The following is a 14,753-nucleotide window of genomic DNA, read 5'->3' on the forward strand; positions in this document are numbered from 1 at the left end:
TTGTCTCTTCCCTGTTTTAGCAATTTCAGGCTGTGAAAATGTGGGAGTGGCTGGATATGCAACTGTCCTCGTGGCCTGAGTTCTTAGATTCTAAGGATGGTAATGCACCTCCTCTGAATGCCAGGAGACCGACTCCAGGGGTCTTTCTATTGAACTGGATCCTGGGGAGTGGAAGCCTCATGATACCTTTTCATGGTTGAGTGATCTCCCTGAATCATTAACTCTAGAGCCTCTATGGAGGACAAGGGATTGGGATCTTCGAAGGATAAGGGTTTGAGATCCCTGCCCATAACAAAACGTGGAGGTCATGGTTCTTTCCTGCAGGGGCAAAGAAAATGATCCAAGGTTAAATCCCTCCCACTGATGCTGGAGATCTCTCTCTAATCTTGGAGGGTACCACAGCACAGCACTGTTAATATACCTTCTCTATTTGCATGGAAATAAAGCTGCTCTATGTTATCCATGCATAAAATGGGAAAATAGAAAAAATGGCAAAAATATTCCACATAACAAGGAGATATGGGAAGAAAATGAGAAAACTAGCTGGGGAAGACTGAAGAATGTTGAGTTGTATTGTGTTGTTCTGCGTGTGAAGTTGTAGTAGCTCCAGGACAACAATATAGTTAATTAACAATTAGGGAAAGAAAGATGCAAGTTGCAGGAGTGTGGGGACTGGTTTTCTCTCAGACTCACTTGGCTACACACACACACACACACACACACACACACACACACACACACACACACATGCATACACTATTGAGTCTAAAGTAGCATCCAAACTGGGATAAGTAGGGTAGATCCGAGCACCTCTGCCCCTTTCAAGGATAGCAACCTACCTGTAAACCCCTTTGTAGGGCTACATCAAGTTCTTGCTCTTCCAGTGCTCTTCCAGCTACTACAGTGGCATGTAGCAGATCTGTCTGTGACCCTGTACAATGTCCTCACATCACGTTGTTATACTGACACTAAACTGTTCCCTGTTTAGTTTCCCTGAACTACTTTATTATATTGATATCCCACCCTTCTTCCGGGTTGCTCAGGGAAGTGTGCGTGGTTATAACACACACCTCCAAAATATCCTCACATAGCTCCATAAAGAAGGTTTGACTGACACTGCGCGAAGCTCACACAGCAAGCTTGGGATTTGAACCTGGGTCTTGATAGTCTAGTCTGACTTTCGTTCCACTACACCACATTCCATGGCTTGTATGATTCAAAGACTCATGCAAGAGCCCACAGGATCATTAGTAAACCCATCTAAGACATTTTCTGTTTCATTTATTATTGTTGTAATCTACCCTATTCCATTTATTTATTTATTTATTAAATTTATATACCGCCCCATAGCCGAAGCTCTCTGGGAGGTTTATAAAAGTAATCAGTGAGGCTATAAAACTAGATAAATTAACCAATATTGTAAGATTTTATATCAGGGCACTTTTTATTACTGTAAGAATAAGTTTGAGTAATCATTACAGCAAGACGTTAGCATACTCCTATATGAATGTCATAAAAATGCCCCGTATTTCTATAGCACATTTTATTTTGCAAAGTGATGTGTTCACCTTCACAACAACCCTGTGAGTAATCTATTATTCATCCCACATTACTGAAGGGGACGGGAGGCTAATGGCTACAAAGGAGTAAATTGCTCAATGTTACCCATAAGGCTCACGTTATATGCCATGAAAAATTGCTTCGACATAGTGGAAGCTCCATGTGGCTGCTGCAATATCACTATTTCACAGTGTGGGTAAGCCCTATTGCGTTGGAAGTTATGATCTACCTTCTGCCCATCGGGGCTGGGCTGGGCTCATGCGCTCCTTTTCCTTTACGCTTTTGTAAGTGTAAAGTCTGGTCAGTGACTGTAATAAAGTTGATGGTGATAAAAAACACACACATCTAAAATGGTGGCCGCAAGATCGTTGCCCTCCAACCCCCTCATCCAGCCAGGGCCATAGTGGCTTTCAATGATCACGACAAAACTGGGACATAAGAAGGAAGAGCGGAAAAGCAATGCAGAAAGCAAACAAGGCAGCAGCTTGGCCAAAGTGGAACCCATGCTCCTCTGGGTCATGGCCAATGCAGTAAAAGTGCCAGACAAGTGGTATTCTTCAGTTTCAATTTAGCATTTGTTTGGTTCTTTTATAATGATGTGTTGATTTTTCACATCTTGAGGCTTGGCTATATATATATATATATATATATATATATATATATATATATTGTCCAAAATAAAAAAGGAGGGGCATGCAACTGCCATTAACAAATGCCTTAGTCACACTGCGGTTGGGATGCCAGGGGAAAACTTTACAAGGGGTATTATCGATTCCCTTCCTCCAGATGTCTGAAATGAATCTATTAGCAAACCTATTCCTGGCACATTCATTTCCCCATAATAAACCAATATAAGCTCAAAATGTTTTTTCTCTAAAATAACATGTTTTCCTTTCACAAGCCACAGCAAATCTTCACAGACACACCTGGTACGTACATGGGCTAAGCTGCTATTTTTCAATTACAGGAAAAGTCTGTGAAAACTTATTGAAACCAGTGAAACTCATGGGATTTTGTTCTTCAGGCACATTTATGGTTGTGTGTGTGCTCAAAGTTATTCCACAAACTGTAAATTATGGCTACTTGTCTGCATGAGCAGCCATTGTTCATATACCAGAGAATCCCTTGGGATTTCAGCCTCCTCCTCTGTTTGCTCACTGTCTTAGCTCTTTTATGTCACATTGTGCTTGTACTAATTTTGAACTGCTTTTACCTATGCTTTTACCTACACAATGATGAACACAATATCATCACTTAGGCCTACTTATGTGTACACCACAGCCCTTGGAAGCTTCACCTTTTTGGTATATCTGACTACAGATGTGAATATAAAGCAGCCTCTGGGCATGACCAATCAGATGAGTCTTTCCTATCGAATTATGGGGTTTCAGTATTCACAGCAGTTCCCACACATGTGTGTAGGCTTGGCTACATCCAATGGCCAATATTTATCAGCATTATACAGCAGAATTTTATATATGATCTACAGTGATAGTCTGCATAACTATTAAATGCACAGGATCCTGGTAACCCTAGAACAGGCTTCGTCAACTCCCCCTATCTGGGGTTCCCAGTAATATGCTTGGACCCCTATATTGAGCCAAACAATTTCAGTCAGACTGCCATGGGGATTTGCCCATTCATAAAATGACTGCCATGGTGGGCATAGCCTGGTACAAAACACACATTTCCCAGGAGGCAACTGGTAAGCCTAACAGTTTAAACAATGTTTAAACAACAACAACTGAAGAAATAAAATAAAATAAAATAAAAATCAGGAGAGCCAGGGAGCTGGTGTGCACCAAGAGAGGTATCCCCAGGCATCATGTTGGAGAACTTAGAGATAAACCTTTGTTCTGAACAACCTTAGCTCTTCTTATGTTCAGAACTACTAAAATACCCCCACTTGCCTTTTAAATCGGTGTAGGGGCTTGAAGCAAGGCAATAGCAAGCCAATGTTCCCCACACTAAAGGCAAGGTAGACATCAAGATGCGGACTTTGACAGTTGATGGTATTTGGAAGAGGTTTTGGTCCTGATTCCCTTCCTATATATTTCCCTGTCTTTGACAGACTTCCAGGAGTGAAACATTTGCAGTGGCTTGTATGTATCAGGAAAGTGAGTTTGGAATGTTGTTGTTAAGTGAACTGAAGTGGAATAATGGACCATTTTTGGGTGAAAAATTACAGATGGGGGCCATGGACACTTTTAGGGACAGAACTAGCCCTCTAATTCATTTGATTTCTACTAGGCATGTGCTCCGCTCCGATTAGAAGCGCAGAAGCAGGAGCGAATTGGCCTGCTCTGCCTTGCCCAGAGGCGGAGTAGAAGCAGACCGTGGACCCCTAGAAGCAAGGCGAAGAGAAGCGCCCATTTTCGGAGCGCTCCGGTTTCCACGTTCCGCTTCTATTACCATCTTGAAATATTTCGCCCATAGGATTGCATTGCGGAAAAGAAAGGGGGATAACCGTGTTGTTTTTGAAGCTATCTTTCTAAAAATTCTTGTGCTTGGAGAGTCGTGGATGGGGGTCATTTTGAGACTACTCTCAGCTCTCTGTGTGGTGCGGGTCGCGCGCTAGAATTTTTTAAAAAACCGGCGGGAAAAATACCTTTTCCGAAGGGCTGAGGGGCAGAGTCAACTCCCGGTCATGATCACATGATCCCAAAGTCAGAGGAGGGAATAGGCAAAACGGATAACTTGGGATTCTGGGAACTTCTCTTTCTTAGTCTGAACAGACTTTTCCCAGTGTTTTTTAAAACAGTAGCCCCACCAAATGCACAAACACAACCTGTGAAATCATATACTAAGCCAATAATAAGAGATAGAAACACAGCACTGCTACCCACCCTAACTTTGGGGAACAACTGAAAAGATGTGGTGCAAGGGGATGAGCTCCCCTAGGGCATCCCATGTGGACGTGCCCTCACTCTCTCCTGTACTTGGAAGGCCATCAGAGCCTTCTAAAGAGAGTAACCCGGTGGAGCAATGCCTATCATGAGTTGAAGTGACAGTTCTACTTCTTAGTGGTGGAGCAATGTCTTTCATGAGTTGAACTGACAGCCTTGCTTCTTAAAAGACTGGTTGACCAGTCAAATTGGCAGCTGCTGCTTCCCCCTCCCCTGGGCACGTCCCCCTATTGCTGGTAAAAGACAGATATAGCCTTTTTAAAAAAGTTCTTCTTGTTGTTTATTCAGCAACACTGCTGCTTTTAATTCCACCCCTCCTTTGTTTATTTATTTATTTATTCCATTTTATATGCATTACTGGCTTATCCTTGGCTCACTTCCTTATGCCCCCAGAAATGTCTGCTGCCTGCCTGCCTGCCTTCCCTCTCTCCTCCCCTGCCCACCTCGCAGGGATGTTGTGTGTGTCTGGCTTTGACTCAGGGGAGAAGTCCTTCCTGCGCTCACTTGGAGTTTTGGAAGTTCCAAATCCATTTTTCAAGTGTAGAAGAAGATTCTTACTCCCCAATTCATGGCATGTTGGGATTTCCTTTGAAATGGCCCCATTGAGATGTCTGCAGGTTTAAGCCCCGCCAAAAAACAGGGAATGATGGGACTGCCTTGAGTCTGGGCATGCATCTGTATCCCTGGATAAGCTATCATGGTGGCGAGTTTGAGGTTTCTAACGTGCAAATTGACGGAGCTATGGAAAGGGGTGTGAATGGGGTGCCCGATTTTCATAAATTCCCCAAAAATCAGGGGATGATGGGATTGCCTTAAGTCTTGGTGTGCGTGTGTATACCTCCATGAGGTATCATGGTGCCAAACTTGAGGTTTCTAACTTTCACAGAAAAAAAGTTGTATTTTTTTTAGCTTAATGCAAACCTATGGGGGGGAAACGGAGCTCCGATCCGGATCCGGAGCTCCGCAGCGGAGCGGAGCGGACATGGGCGGAGTGGGGGTGGAGCGAAGCGGCCCGATCCACAAATCGCGGATCTGGAAGTGAAGCAGAGCGGGGGGTCCGTGCACACCCCTAATTTCTTCACCCCTGTTGTAAGCTGTGAATATGATAAGGTGACCATATGGAAAGGAGGACAGGGCTCCTATATCTTTAACAGTTGTATAGAACTGTATCTGGTTAAGAGGGCAAGGCTCCTGCAGCTTGAACTGCTGTGATGAAGAGGGTATTTCACCAGGTGCTGCATGGATACAAATGAAACCTGCTGAAATTCCCTTTTCTATCCCTGTCCACCTTTTCAGATGGTCACTCTAGGGCTGGATAAATTCCTGGAGCAGAAGGCTATCAATGACTACAAGCCCTGATGGCTATGTGTTACTTCCAGTATCTGAGGCCTATATGCACCAGTTGAGTGGGAGAGTGCTGCTTTATTGTTCCCTGCCCGACAGCTGGTTGGCCACTGTGTGAACAGAGTGCTGGACTAGATGGACCTTCGCTTTGATCCAGCATGGCGCTTGATCTTATGTTCTTATGCATACAATATGCTCCTAATTAGCAATATATTGATAAATTATTTTACAAATTCACATTGCCTTTTAAAAGGGGGTACTAACTTGGCAGGTAAGTAAAGAGTTTCATAAACAGGTGGGTATAGGCCTGCATCTATACAGTATTTTCCATTTCATATTTTTCTTTAATTTAAAATGTGGAAGTAATGGCAATGTTCAAGAGAAGTTATATTAACACTGGATATATAAAACCCATTAGCAAAGTCAAGTGGCTTCTTAACATTCAAATTAATTCTATCTGAAGAAACAGTTCTGAATGGAATGATATAGGCCCTTTCTACACCTAACAATTATCCCAGGAAAATGGAGGCATCATCCCTGCCTGCTCCCAGGATCCCCTGTGTGTCATTTGTATGCACAGGGATGGTCCTGGGGAAAAAGGCAGGTGTAGAAATGGCCATAGATGCTAAAACCAATGGAAATGTATATATTTCAGGCATAGTCAATATTTAAATGTGTGTTTATAGGAACCTGTAATCTAGGTGTGATTGCTCAAAGCATTTCAAAGAAAAATGTACTATTTTTTGTTATGCAAACAATTCAAAGGTAATGTTTATATGGTAAAGAGAATATTTGAATAAATGTAGGAGCAAAAGCTGACAAGTAGCAGTTAGTAATCTATATAACAATTCAAAATGAGATAAAATGGTTAAATGTAGAGTGGAATATAATTAAGAGACAATCAAGGATATTTTAAGCAAGTGGTTTGTTTAGTTAAAACATGGTGCTAATCTATCTATCTACAGTATATTCAATATACAAAAGTATTCTTTTTTCTTTTTAAAAATCATCCAACTGAACCACTCCACAGCAAGTTTAATTCTCATCTTTTTAAACTTTTTTCCCATGGAGTCCCAGAAAAAGGGGGGGGTCTTTTCTTTTCCTGGAGGGTGTTTTAAGTGTAAATGAAAGGACTAGGTAGAAGGGAGCTTCTGCCTCAGGCTGCTTAATTTCCCTACTACAATGCCTAGGACTTCTCTATCTTGACAGAGTCACTGGGAACTCATCTTTGATGAAAGAGAGAAATAAATTGAATGGGACAGGAGATTGCATATTTATTACCATTTTAATAACATACACCAAATTGTAAAAGATAAGACATTCCAACTATGCAGTGAATGTAACACCAAGGTTTAGCTTGGCTCACAAGTAGCAGCATGAAAAAGGAAGCAGGATCCTTGCTCTCTTAGACATGAAGGGCCTAGGCTTCTTTCCCTCAGCCATTTAAAAAAGAGCTAATTAGTTGTACAGCCATACTGGAGGATGTAGGCCAGTTTTTCTCAAATGTTCAGCTGCTCTGTTTTACAGGAAGTTGTATTCCACTCCAGTCCTGACTGTCTGCTTTCCAAACTATGTTGTACCTACAAAGACACATCCTATTCCAAAGATTTATGAATGGCACCTCCACCCCCCAAAAGCCACCACCTACACATAAAAAAACAAAATTTGCACCTAGTTTTCTAAGAAAAATACAATTGTTGTCATTTTTTAATTGGGAGGGGTGATTCCACTTTCCACTTCAGTCAGAACTAGCAGAGCCAGCCCACAGACTCTTGAGTTAGCATGATTAAATGCTTTCCCCTCCTATAAAAATGATTCCTACACATGGGATTGGTTTCAGATTTTGGTGATACAACTAGGATGGCTGCGATGGACTTACTTTATAGAAACTGCCTTCCTACTTTTGAGGAGGGGGGGAGATCCTCTCACCACCACAGCCCATCACATTCAGCGCTGCCCCTGACATACTGTGTAGCTTTTTTCTTTTTCTTTTTTTGGAGTGGGGGTAGAAGAACTGCCATGAGGAAGATGGGACAGGAACAGGGTGACCATATGACAGGAAAAAAATCAGGATTTGACAAGATTTTTGGTAACATATCCAGGAAGGGGGGGGGGGATTATGAAATTTGAAGAAAAATCCAGATTTTTTCCCCATCCTCCCCATCCAAAGGGCAGCTCTACATTATAGTCAATGGGAATTAACAAAAATGCTTACAGCTCTTTCATTTTTAAAGATAAAAAGATGAAACTTGGCACTATGATAGCTCTTAAGTAGGGATTTAGCCATGCCATGTTTGAAGCACATCTGTTCATCCACTGAGTTTTAGGGGGGAAATATGTTTGAGGTTTATTTTTATTTATTTTTTAAAAAATGTCATTTTAAAGATGAAGAGATGAAACTTGGCATCATGATAGCTCTTAAGTAGGGCTTTAGCCATGCCAAGTTTGAAGCAGAGTCATTTAACCATTGATTTTTAGGATCAATGGATAACATACAAAAGAGGAGAACATACAAAATACTGGGATATTCCCCCCCCTTTTTATGTGCAAGAAGATTGTACTCAAGGATCTTTCTTCTTCTTATTATTATTTATTTATTTATATAGCACCATCAATGTACATGGTGCTGTACAGAGTAAAACAGTAAATAGCTATCTTGACCTTGAAAGCGAGAGCCAGTGCACAAAAGTGTGAGCAAACAGTTTTGCCACATTATCTGCTAGTATCTTTAGTGGTTTTGTAACACTCCCTCTTCTTTCCTTTTCCCTACTTTGTATTGTTTTATATAATGGTGTATCTTCTTGTTTTATATTGGTCTGTTGACTGTAAATAAAGAAATGAATGAATATGAAATGTTATTGTTTTTTGAGGTCCACGAAGAAGTGCTTCCCCTGCCTTTAGTCCGCTTGTCAGGTTGGCAGAGTCACATGCCACAAGACCCTAGTAGAATGCTTGCAATGTCAATACAGAGCATGGAAGAAGAAAAATATATACAAGAGAAACCAATTTGAGAATCATTGGCTTAATTCCTTTAGTTTCTTCTTTGTAACAGCAGATGAATTGACATGAACAGTAGCACTGAAACACATCAAAATTGTCTTCAAATTCTCCCATATAATATTCAAAACTACACGCCTGATTGGGAATTCGGTGCAGAAATTCAAATGTGCTGCTGACACATTACTTTCCTCCTAATCAATGGGGAGTAACTAATCAAGGCCCGGCTCTAGCACTAACAATGTTACACTAGCATAAACCTATACATAATATAACTAGCGCTTGCTGGGACAACAAAAAAAGATTTGCTGCCAAAAATTCAGCAGTGGTATCAAATTTCTGCGGCAAACTGCCACTTTTCCCCATTGCCGCATAAGCACTAGTTACATTGCGTAAATGTAGGTTTACACTAGCACCATGTCATTATGCTAACCCAAAGTCATACCTGGATACTACCCAATATCTGTACTCTAAATCTATATTTTAGTATTATACTCTGAAGCCATTCAATCTGTTTCCCAATAAGGCTATGCTTCACTATGCATTTAGCTAAATTTTGCAAGAATTCTAATTTAATCATCAATGATGAAATTATGCCATTTCATCAATTTTTAAACATTAGCAAAATTGAGATTCACTGTTTCCTTTCCATGCCATTTCAAGAAATTTTCTTTATTCATGGGAAAATGTTAAATCAAAATGTCAAAATCATTCATGGAAGTTGACAAGTAATGAAAAGAAAAGAAAATACAATTCTGACTCTGATATGATTAATATTCTGATGTCTAAATAAAGAAGAGTAAACATACATTAGATACTTACTCTAAACCAACAGATAAAAATATTGAACATGAATAAATATTTCAATGAAACTTCAGTTTAACAAGGAATCAGGTTCTCAGCCCCCAAACAGAGTGCCTCTTATATTGCAGTCTGCTAAAATGTCATCTTATCAATGCTTCATATACTCTACATTTTATAACATTTAAAAAGATAATAAGTAGATGTAACTATTATTGGAACCTATCATGCAAATCTATTATAAACATAAGAAAAATCTTAATCCAGTAAATTTTAGATTTTGGAATCTTTTCTCATGGACCAATGCAGTTCTCTTTCTTTTTTATGTGATTAACAGTGTAATCCTAAACATGCCTACTCAGAAATAAGCCCCACTGAGTTCAGTGGGACTTATTCACAGATAAGTGAGTATAGGATTGCAGCCTAAATTGGTGTCGCCAGTCCTCTTTAGACCATATTCTATAATGGCTTGCCATTTTAGAGGCAGACATTTAAGACTTTCTATAAGTTAAACTCTTGAAACCTTTCTTGTGTTAGGCTGTAACATATACAAATCAATCACCAGTATTAATTACCTTGCAAGAACACCATCTAATTGAAGTTTGTATTAGAGAAATTAAAGAGATCATTTTTCTGTCCTACCTGTTTCATCATAGCTTCAATACATCCATTCATATTTCTGAAATCCCTTTGTAAGGCATCCTCCTCAGCTCTGGATTCCAGAAAGCCATTTTGCTCCTTGAACAATTTTGCCCAAGCTAAATCATGGACCTTTTAACGTTCTTATCTTCTCATCAACATGACAAAAGGGAGAAAAATCAAAACATTTTTAAAAACTTGAATAATAACCTCTTTTTTCTGTGTTTGCATTTTAATTGGTCAGAATTCTGTAGCACTGGGTTTTAATTTTTGAAGGGTTAATCACCCGAACAAAGGTCCATCAAGCTTTAATCTCCAATAAAAATTGCTGCAGCCTGAATCACCTGGGAGACATTTATTATATTCTTATTTCGTTGCAAAAGAATGCATCGCTAATCTTCTAACCCTCTACATTAGCACATCTGCTATTAACATATTTCTAAAAGTTATTAGTTCCTATGAAACTATTACAAGGAGTTCATTGCTACATCGCCCAGAAAATAATCCTGTTAAAAGCCAGACACATCTGCTGAGACACTGCTTTAGCGTTTGCTCCTGTAATCCATATAGACATTTGGTTCTCCAGCAGAGTTCGAACAATGCACTAAGTCTTAATTACATGAAATATTATGGGAGTGCCGATTAAAACAACAATATACTCATTCTAGTAGCTTAATCTTGCCTTCTGTTTGAAATTTGCATTACTAATCTGTTCCCCCTTCTATATTTATACCATTCTTTGTTCCAGGCAAAACAAAGAATTGATTTTTTTTAAACAACAACAACAACAACAATCATGAACAATAAAAATGCCAAGCAAGGTTAAAGTTATTATCTATCATTACAAATAATGTTTCTAAACAAGAAATTATATTTCAGTTCAGAGCAATATCCTGAGAAAAGGCCAGCCACCACTTTTAATCTCACACACACACCCACACCCACACACACACAGAGAGAGAGAGAGAGAGAGAGAGAGAGAGGGGATCTGACTAGACATGATAAAATATCAATGTGAAATACTTACTGAGTCATCCTTAAAAGTCCCTATACAGTAAATATATATATTATGAGATCAATACTCTTTTAACATTTCTTAAAATCTGCAGATGACATATTGCTAACAGAAAAGAATGTGTGAAACAGAATAATTTCCAGAGATATATTTATGGTCAGAACATCACATTAGCTATTTCATATTCAGTGAAACCTAAAAGAACATGCACCAGAAAATGGTTGTCCAAATGTGGTTAGAATGTGCAATTTCATTCACAATTATCAACATGCCAAACAAACGTCTCTTTCCAAATAGTGGGAAAGTATACAAGGTTTATACAAAGTTCTCCTGTTATGATTTCTCATGTGCTGTTGCGTAAATCAGCTATTGTTTCCTTTATTTTTATTTCTAGAATTTCCCATTCTTTATCTTGCTCTCTTTTTTATATGACACGCATACCCACACATCACTGTCAATATTCACAGTCATATGTTAGACTGGCAATAGCAACATGTACTCGGGGGACACCGATGTGAGCAAATAAAGCCACAGAGGAAGGAGAGAGAGAGAGAGAGAGAGCTGCAAAGAAGCAAGAGGTCAGCAGAGTAATTTTAAAGCCTTAAAACATGTAAATATTTCAGATCAATTACTGAAATGTTTGGATATTTCCCAAGTGTTCTGGCGCATCTGAATCAAGATTGCTAATCAGATACAATTACAAATTTCTACATCCATAAGCATACGCGTAAATGTGTATATTTTTAAAACAATATTCCTTAACATAAAACCAACAGGCACTGACTATATTTCCCTATTTATTTACCTTTAAAACACAAGCAAAGAAAAAAGTGGAAATCTTAAAGGATTTGCAGTTGGTACGGGGGTAGGTTAGGGAAGACAGATGAACCATGGCAACAATTACTGCGTTCCCAGCTGTTTTAAACAATGTTTGGCAACATAATTAACAATGGCAGGATATTTTAAATTTGTTGTGCAGCTAATAAATATCAAGCAGCATCCAATGATAATGGACCAAATGACAGTCTGAAATGAAAATTAAAGTCTTCCTAGATGTAATAAATAAATAAATAAAGGAATCGGAGGGGAGGATGTAATTGTGAATAGAAACATACCATTAGACATTCAGGTGCACTGCTTCGTATTCTGCCCACATCGCTCTGCAGCTCCATTACTCCAAAAGTCGACTTTGCCATGCTTCTGATCCTTGTGGGCAACAATGGCATCCCACTGCTGGCAATTTTTTTCGATTAAACTTCTCAGACACAGTCGCAACTTTGTTAATTATGATATTAGGCAGCTGGCGGGCACGATCAATCATCCGCTATAAGAAAGCCAGACAACGAGACATCTAATCATTGCGACCAGAGCAGATAAATTTTGTTCCTTTCTTATACGTGTCAGAGATTCTATCCCTCCTGACCCCTCTACACTGCCATCGACTGTCAAATTTAGATTCAGCAAGCTCCCGGCTTTTCTTTATCCCTGCCTTAGATCTGAAAGTCCTGGTTATCAGGAAGACAAGCGTCACCAGCTGTCTCAGAGCAGGAAGGCAATCAGGTGAATAGTACTTATTATCTTTCATTGCTTTCTGAGGAATGACAAGATTGATTTGGGACCAAGAGCATATCCATATCTCAAGAACAGTTACCAGAGCTTCAGGTTCAGGCTGTGGTGCATATGTAAACTTGCACTGAGGGACTCCAATGGTAACCTTATTAATAACACATACTTAAAATTGAGGGAATTAGGCAGAACCCTTGAACATTTAGACAATTCACTTTTAACCTTGAAACTAGGCATTCCCTTTGCCCTTGCCCTTCCCCTAATCCCAAAATGGTCAATCTAACATCTACCCAGGGGACTGTATTGCACAGTTGGATAGTCTTAATTGGGCCCACAGAAGCAGTTGGCGTCCATTAAAGACTTCTCCGTAGGCGCCTTCCATCTTAACTAGTCTGACAGTCTACAAACTCCTACAAGTGGAACAGTCACCTGAATTTTAATCCTGTTATAGAAAGGTTTCTCTTAAATAACTGTGCTAAGATAGTTAATATTCATTGTGGCTCTTGAAACTACAACATATTAAAACTACAACATTTAAATAATAATAATAATGATGATGATAATAATAATGATAATAATGATGATGATGATGATGATGATGATGATAATAATAATAATAATAATAATAATAGACAGAGATTGGGGATGCTGGAATCCCTTACAGCAAGACATCTCATAAAAATTCAATCCCCCGTTCAGGAGACCAGGGATCACTTAAATTCAAAAATATACATGCATACCATAAGGAACCTTTTGTTATGACCCAATGCCACATTTTTATATATATATAAAAAACCAGCATGCTGAGAGTTTTATTTCAAAAATTAGATATAAGTGCTTTCCATGACTAGGACGGTTTTACGGTGCAATGCAAAATTTATCTCACTTTCTCAAGTACTATTAGCACTTGTAGAGGAGTTACTGTAAACACACACTTTGACTAGTCATTACTTGCAACAATAATTCATACATCTGTGATTCAAAATATTCTTTCTATAAAGACATCAAGGTCTCATATGGCTATGTTGATGTACATTACGAATTATGAGGGAAGCACTTTACTTGGCTCTTTTTAAAGTTGCCATTGAAAGCGTGACATCCCTCTCTGTTCTTGAGGCTCACAATGCAAATCTGAATGTTACTGCTCAGAAGTACACCCCACTGAATTCAATGGGACTTATTCACAAGTAAGTGTGTATAGGATTGCAGCCTAAGTAGAAAAAAATCAAAACACATTTGGTTCTGACCTGCATTCTGCTTTGAATTCAAAAAGCCAGGAGAAAACCAGCACTATCCATGCAACTACAAATTCTACTCTGGGGCTATTTTTAGAGCATCCTATTTATTTATTTAAAGCATTTTAAGGCCTATTGCTCTAAAAATCTAAGGAAGCTTACACATGTAACCATTTAGGTATACCAATACACAAAAACAAAATCCCACGTTGACCCTAACAATCAGATTCTACCCTACTCTCTTCATTGTCCAGACTGGGAGTAGAACATAATAATAGCTCAGCTGCAAAAGATTCGTACCAATTTGTTGTGCAACACTGTCTCCTTCACTTTAGGACTTATAATTTGCAGTACAAAACGCAATATAGAATACATATTTGATTACTGTTTGGTTATTGTGTTATTTTATTTTATTTTATTTCATGGGTCTTATGGTGAGACACTTTGCACTTTAATAAGGAAAGGTGGAGTATTTATTTATTTTTAAACACTGCCAAGAAAAGCCATGGGGAACTATATTTCCCCAATGAAATATATAGGTACAGTGAAGACCTGATAAAATGAATGTTTGTATTTGCTACAGAACCACAGAAATTAATTAAAATAGAATTCACTGGCCATCTCTAGAAATGATAACAAAGTAGTTATTTATATGATGATGCTAGTTTTGCGGGAAATTTCCAATGGTTT

General features: G+C 39.0%; 1 long non-coding RNA gene across 1 annotated transcript in view; it reads right to left on the minus strand.

Moving 5' to 3' along the window:
• LOC134404104 (uncharacterized) overlaps window positions 1-14,753 on the minus strand; it is a 67,396-nt gene that overhangs the window by 20,261 nt on the left and 32,382 nt on the right. The window contains exons 2-3 of the long non-coding RNA XR_010025847.1: window positions 12,378-12,586; window positions 10,251-10,395 (exon numbers count right to left, since the gene is read on the minus strand). This is a non-coding gene — a long non-coding RNA (uncharacterized LOC134404104). The remainder of the gene's footprint in view (window positions 1-10,250; window positions 10,396-12,377; window positions 12,587-14,753) is intronic.

This window comes from Elgaria multicarinata, chromosome 9 (genome assembly GCF_023053635.1).
Source record: "Elgaria multicarinata webbii isolate HBS135686 ecotype San Diego chromosome 9, rElgMul1.1.pri, whole genome shotgun sequence".
NCBI lineage: Eukaryota > Metazoa > Chordata > Lepidosauria > Squamata > Anguidae > Elgaria > Elgaria multicarinata.